Source organism: Pristiophorus japonicus, chromosome 25 (genome assembly GCF_044704955.1).
Source record: "Pristiophorus japonicus isolate sPriJap1 chromosome 25, sPriJap1.hap1, whole genome shotgun sequence".
NCBI lineage: Eukaryota > Metazoa > Chordata > Chondrichthyes > Pristiophoridae > Pristiophorus > Pristiophorus japonicus.
Window position 1 is genome coordinate 30,460,189 of NC_092001.1, and position 6,605 is coordinate 30,466,793.

General features: G+C 42.8%; 1 non-coding gene across 1 annotated transcript; it reads right to left on the reverse strand.

Moving 5' to 3' along the window:
• Window positions 1-422: 422 nt before the first annotated feature.
• Window positions 423-511, reverse strand: trnar-ucg (transfer RNA arginine (anticodon UCG)). The gene is given in 2 exon segments: window positions 423-458; window positions 475-511. It is a non-coding gene; the product is annotated as a tRNA-Arg (tRNA).
• Between the last annotated feature and the right edge of the window lie 6,094 nt (window positions 512-6,605).

Consider the following 6,605-nt stretch of genomic DNA (forward strand, 5'->3'; position numbering starts at 1 on the left):
TGAGCAAAGTACAGCATCCTTGCAAGTAAAAGGGGAATTTGGCGATGAGGTTAAATGTGAATGACAAAACGACAAGGAAAGTCAAAGCTGGAAGACAATGATGACGAGAATGGGATTCGAACCCTTTGCGCAGAGCCCATTAGCAGTCCATCGCCTTAACCTCTCGGCTATCTCGTCATTTCTTTAACACATCGTCAGCCATGCAATCTCCTGCTTTTTGTACCCAAACAAAAATAATGTGCAACAAAGTCCACTTCACAGCTTGCTCTGCCTGTGCATGCAAATCGACAATGATGAAACCGTGTCATGAGATTCTTTAAGCAAACAGCCTTCCTTTACTTCAGGTGAGTGACTGGAAGAGATGGTTGGTTTCTCGGCAGAATCACAACAAAAAAGGTAAAATTTCACGCAGCAAACTAAGTTGACCGCGGCAGGACTCGAACCTGCAATCTTCTGATAACTTGGTGGTTATAATCGAAGTCAGATGACTTATCCATTAGGCCACGCAGCCTAGGCCAGCACCATCCATTATGTGCTTGAGTATATTTCGAGCAGAATCGGGGCAACTGCAATATCAAGGACTGGATTTCGGAAAAGATGAGCATATTTCGAGTGAATGAACAGATGCACGGCGATCTGGGTGCGCAGCGGCGCAGGCAAGCCCAATGTAAATTGAAACACAACAGTTTAACAATTCGGTCATTGCAGCTGAAATCATGCTCCTTCTCAAACTATACAGGATGACCCGGGTTTATGAGAAAATCCGTATCAAAGGGAAAGATTATGAACCGGAACTGACAACCAGCCAGTTTAAACAGACACAGAATGATCCGGGACTGCAAGGATATCGCTTTTACCCAGTTGCAGAATGACCCTTGACTGACAGCAGTTCTCTTTTAAAAGAATAAAGTGAGATTTCTATCATTCCTGAAGGCAATTGTGTATTGGGCCTCAGGACCACGCGGGGCAGAGATGGTTATTGAAGCCACAGGTGATAAAAAAAAAAAGCAGGAAGGAGGCAGGGACGTAAAACCAGCCCAGATTGAAATATATATATATATTTAACATTTTAAGAAAATAAATGCAGTTACATTTTATTTTAAAAAAAAATAATTTGAGTTGTTTTAAATAAATAAATAATTGATTCATAATCTATATATTTTTTGATTGAAGGAAGGCTGTGTGACTGGAAGAATTTCATTGGAAATGAGGTGTGCAGTCAATCATTACCCAAACACAGTAAGCCCATGGTGGAAGACAAGTCACGAGGGAAGATGTGGGCTTCAAAGGCGAACTTTTAATCTCGCGTGTGTCTTTCTGTTGGATCTGACAGCAGCTGCTTGTGCTGTGAAAGAGGTCAAATGTAATAGATCCCGGTGTTGGCGGAACAGAAAAAGCATATTTATTTTGGAAGTTCAAAATTTGGGATTACATATAAATATACACATATTTATACATGTATAAACAAAGTCAATCAGTCAGTCATGTCTTGTCTTGTCTAGACTTGTCTTGGTTTGATTTGATTTGAATTTGAAAATAAGGAAGAAGGATGTCATCATATCACACAGCCCACACGCAAGCCCTGCCTAAAATCGCTATATTTCCAACTTGTGTATTTTCCCTTCTTTCAGATGTGGAATAGCAAAATCCCACAGCCAATTCTTCCACCGTCAGAGAGTCCACGAGTTCAATCAAATCAGTACGGTTTCAAGTTGCATGTAATGCATTTTTCTCACATGACAGTAAGATCGCACAGCACGTTTGCACACACTCTGGCTTACACAAACACCCAAAAAAACCAAAGTTCCTGCACCCTCCAGAGGCAGTTTTTGAAATTTGAATTTGGAAATACGAGGCAACAGCACATCGCTTTTAAACAGACACAGAATGAAGCGGGGCTGATAGCACACCATTTTAAACAAAGAGAGAATGATCTCGGACAGACAGCACATCCCCTTAAAAGGGAGACGGAAATAGAATGAATAAAAAGAGATAAATATGTAAAACTCGGCAGGTCGTGCAGATTCTGTGGAGGAAGAATCCGGTTTCACGTTCTGTCGGATGATCATTCCGATATTTGAGGAAAAAGTTAAAGATTACAGAATTTTTCAACAAAAATAGCGCCTGGAAAAAATACACCGCGAGAAAGGTCAAATGGGAACGTCTGTGATAAGGTGGAACGCAGGAGTGATTAAATAATAAAAGACACAATGGAGAAAGGCAAAGTGGGTGGTAATCGGGCAATAACGTAACAAAGGATGGTCCAGAGGAGGTGTGAGTGGGAATAGCAGAACCATTACCAGACAATGGGAGCGGTGCTTATGATCCGACACGTTGAACCTAATGTTGAGGCCAGAAGACGAGAACATACAAACAATATAGCGTGTCACCGCCTTTTAATCAGACCAGGCAGCTTTGCTAGCCCGGATTGATTTCCTGTCCGCTTTGAATTCGGCAGCCAAGGGACTAATTCAAAAGGCAGCTTCTCTCATCTTTTCAGCTCGAGAGAAACAGGACGCACTCATATTCAGGGCAGAGGTGGAGATTGACGCTGAATGTATGCTTAACCCAATTGAGGTGAGCTTATGCGTACAGAGAGGAAGATATACTGTTCAAGTATTGGCCGGAACCAAACAATGGTTTAGGTTATCCAACGAGTCACAGAGCCGAATACCTCTGAGATATTTTAACTTTACTTAGTTTGGCGGGTTTTACTTTGCTCTGGGATTTGGATGCTAATGGAACATCGGCGCAAAATCACACGTTTTAATGTGAAATATGTCTGTTGTCTCACATGTGGAGTGGCTGTAAGAAGCGGAACTTTGAGTAAAACATGGCGGGGTTCGTCCGGGTTTTTGCACGAGACCGCTCGCATTTCAAATGTGATCATTCCCAAGCGAGAATCATACCCGTGGACCAACGAGCCGCCGACAGTGAAAAGCGCAGCTCTCAGATTCTGATGGTGGTGAGAAAAGATATTAGGCCCATTGTGCTTGTGCTGTCCCTCAGAAACCTATCTAATTAGTCCCCCTCGCCATTGTCCTGCGACTGTTCTCCTTTTGCCGAATATATTATTAATTTGAGACATGACATGAGGAAAGTGCAGCATCCCTGTAAGTAAAAGGGGAACTTGGCGATGAGGTTAAATGTGAATGACAAAACGAGGTCAAAGCTGTAAGCCAACGACGACGAGGATGAGATTCTAACCCATGCGTGCAGAGTACAATGGATTAACAGTCCATCGGCTTAACCTCTCGGCCACCTCGTTACTTGAGCACCGCATCGTCAGCCATTCAATCTCCTGCTTTTTGTATCCAAACAAAAATAATGTGCAAGAAAGTCCACTTCACAGCTTGCCCTGCCCGTGCATGCAGATCGACAATGATGAAAATGTGTCATGAGATTCTTTAAGCAAACAGCCTTCCTTTACTTCAGGTGAGTGTCTGGAAGAGATGGTTGGTTTCTCGGCAGAATCACAAGAAAAAATTTAAAATTTCACGTAGCGACATAAGTTCATCGAGGCAGAACTCGAACCTGCAATCTTCTGATAACTTCGCAGTTTTAATCGAATCAGACGCCTTATCCATTAGGCCACGCGGACTCTGCCAACGCCATCAATTATGTTATTGTGTATATTGCGAGCAAATTCGGGGCAACTGAAATATCAAGGACTGGATTTCGGAAAAGATGAGCATATTTCGAGTGAATGAACAGATGCACGGCGATCTGGGTGTGCACCGGCGCAGGCATGCCCAATGTAAATTGAAACACAACAGTTTAACAATTCGGTCATTGCAGCTGAAATCATACTCCTTCTCAAACTATACAGGATGACCCGGGTTTTTGAAAAATCCGTTTCAAAGGGAAAGATTATGAACCGGAACTACAACCAGCCCGTTTAAACAGACACAGAATGATCCTGGACTGCAAGGACATCGCTTTTATCCAGTTGCAGAATGACCCTTGACTGACAGCAGTTCTCTTTTAAAAGAATAAAGTGAGATTTCTATCATCACTGAAGGCAATTGTGTATTCGGCCTCAGGACCACGCGGAGTAGAGACGGTTATTGAAGCCACAGGCAGGAAGGAGGGAGGGACGTAAAACCAGCACAGATTGAAATATATATATAGATTTAACATTTTAAGAAAATAAATGCACTTACATTTTATTTAAAAAAATTGAATTTGAGTTGTTTTAAATAAATAAATAATTGATTCATAATCTATATATTTTTTGATTGAAGGAAGGCTATGTGACTGGAAGAATTTCATTGGAAATGAGGTGTGCAGTCAATCATTACCCAAACACAGTAAGCCCATGGTGGAAGACAAGTCACGAGGGAAGATGTGGGCTAAAAAGGCGATCATTTAAAGTCGCGTGTGTCTTTCTGCTGGATCTGACAGCAGCTGCTTGTGCTGTGAAAGAGGTCAAATGTTATAGAGCCCAGCGCAGGCGGAACAGAAAAAGCATTTTTATTTTGGAAGGTCAAAATTTGGGATTACATATAAATATACACGTATTTATACATGTATAAACAAAGTCAGTCAGTCAGTCATGTCTTGTCTTGTCTTGTCTTGGTTTGATTTGATTTGAATTTGAAAATAAGGATGAAGGATTTCATCATATCACACAGCCCACACGCAAGCCCTGGCTAAAATCGCTATATTTCTAACTTGTGTATTTTCCCTTCTTTCAGATGTGGAATCGCAAAATCCCACAGCAGATTCTTCTACCGTCAGAGATTCCACGAGTTCAATCAATTCAGTACGGTTTCAAGTTGCATGTAATGCATTTTTCTCACAAGACAGTAAGATCGCACAGCACGTTTGAACACACTCTTGCTGACACAAACAAACAAACAAACTAAAATTCCTGCACCCTCCAAAGGCAGTCTTTGAAATTTGAAATTGGAAATCCGGGATAGACAGCACATCACTTTTAGACAAACAGAGAATGATCTCGGACAGACAGCACATCCCCTTAAAAGGGACACGGAAATAGAATGAATAAAAACAGATAAATATGTAAAATTCGGCAGGTCGTGCAGATTTTGTGGAAGATGAATCCGGTTTCACGTTCTGTCGGATAATAATTCCGATATTTTAGGAAAAAGTTAAAGATTACAGATTTTTTCAACAAAAATAGCGCCTGGAAAAAATACGCAGCGAGAAAGTTCAAATGGGAACGTTTGTGATACAGTGGAACGCAGGAGTGATTAAATAATAAATGGCACAGTGGAGAAAGGCAAAGTGGGTGGTAATCGGGCAAAAACGTAGCAAAGGATGGTCCAGAGGAGGTGTTAGTGGGAACAGCAGAACCATTACCAGACAATGGGAGCGGTGCTTTTGAAACGATATGTTGAACCTAATGTTGAGGCCTGAAGACGAGAACATGCCTACAATATAGGGTGTCACCGCCTTTTAATCAGACCAGGCAGCTTTGCCTGCCCGGATTGATTTCTTGTCCGCTTTGAATTCGGCAGCCAAGGGTCTAATTCAAAAGCCAGCTTCTCTCATCTTTTCAGCTCTCGAGAAACAGGACGCACTCATATTCAGGGCAGAGGTGGAGATTGACGCTGACTGTATGCTTATCCCAATTGATGTGAGTTTATGCTTACAGAGAGGAAGATATACTTACCAAGTATTGGCCGGAACCAAGCAAGGGTTTAGGTTATCCAACGAGTCACAGAGCCTTGTATCTCTGAGATACATTAACTTTACTCAGTTTGGCGGGCTTCACTTTGCTCTGGCATTTGGACGCTAAGGGAACTTCGGCGCAAAATTACACGTTTTAACGTGAAATATGTCTGTTTTCTCACATGTGAAGCGACTGTGAAAAGCGGAACTTTGAGTAAACAATGGCGGGGCTCGTCTGGGATTTAGCCCGAGACCTCTCGCATTTCAAATGTGAACATTCCTAAGCGAGAATAAAACCCCTAGACCAACGAGCCGCCGACAGTGAAAAGCGTAGCTCTCAGGTTCTGACTGTGTTGAGAAAAGATCTTAAGCCCATCGTGCTTGTGCTGTCCCTCAGAGACCGATCTAATTAGTCACCCTCTCCATAGACCTGCAAATGTTATCCTCTTGACGATTATATTATTAATTTGAGACATGACATGAGGAAAGTACACCATCTGTGTCAGTAAAAGGGAAATTTGGAGAGGAGGTTAAATGTGATTGACAACACGACCCGGGAAATCAAAGCTGCAACACAACGACGACGAGGATGGGATTCGAACCCATGCGTGAAAAGCACAACACATTAGCAGTCCTGTGACCGGAATGGTGACTGGGCAGCCACGTACAGGGCATTCCCTGAGGAATTCAGACCATTTTACCAGCGCAAGAATGAACTCTCGATTGAGGCCGATTGCCTACTATGGGGAAAGCGTGTAGTCATGCCCCAGGTGGGCAGAGAGATGTTCATCCGAGAACTCCACAATGAGAACCCGGGCATTGTCATAATGAAGGCAATTGCCAGCTTATAAGTTTGGTGGCCAGGGATACATGCAGACCTGGAACGTTGTGTTCACAGATGCAATACGTGTGTCCAGCTGGGCAATGCTCCCAGGGAAGCCCCCCCTTAGCCACTTGTCCTGGCCGGC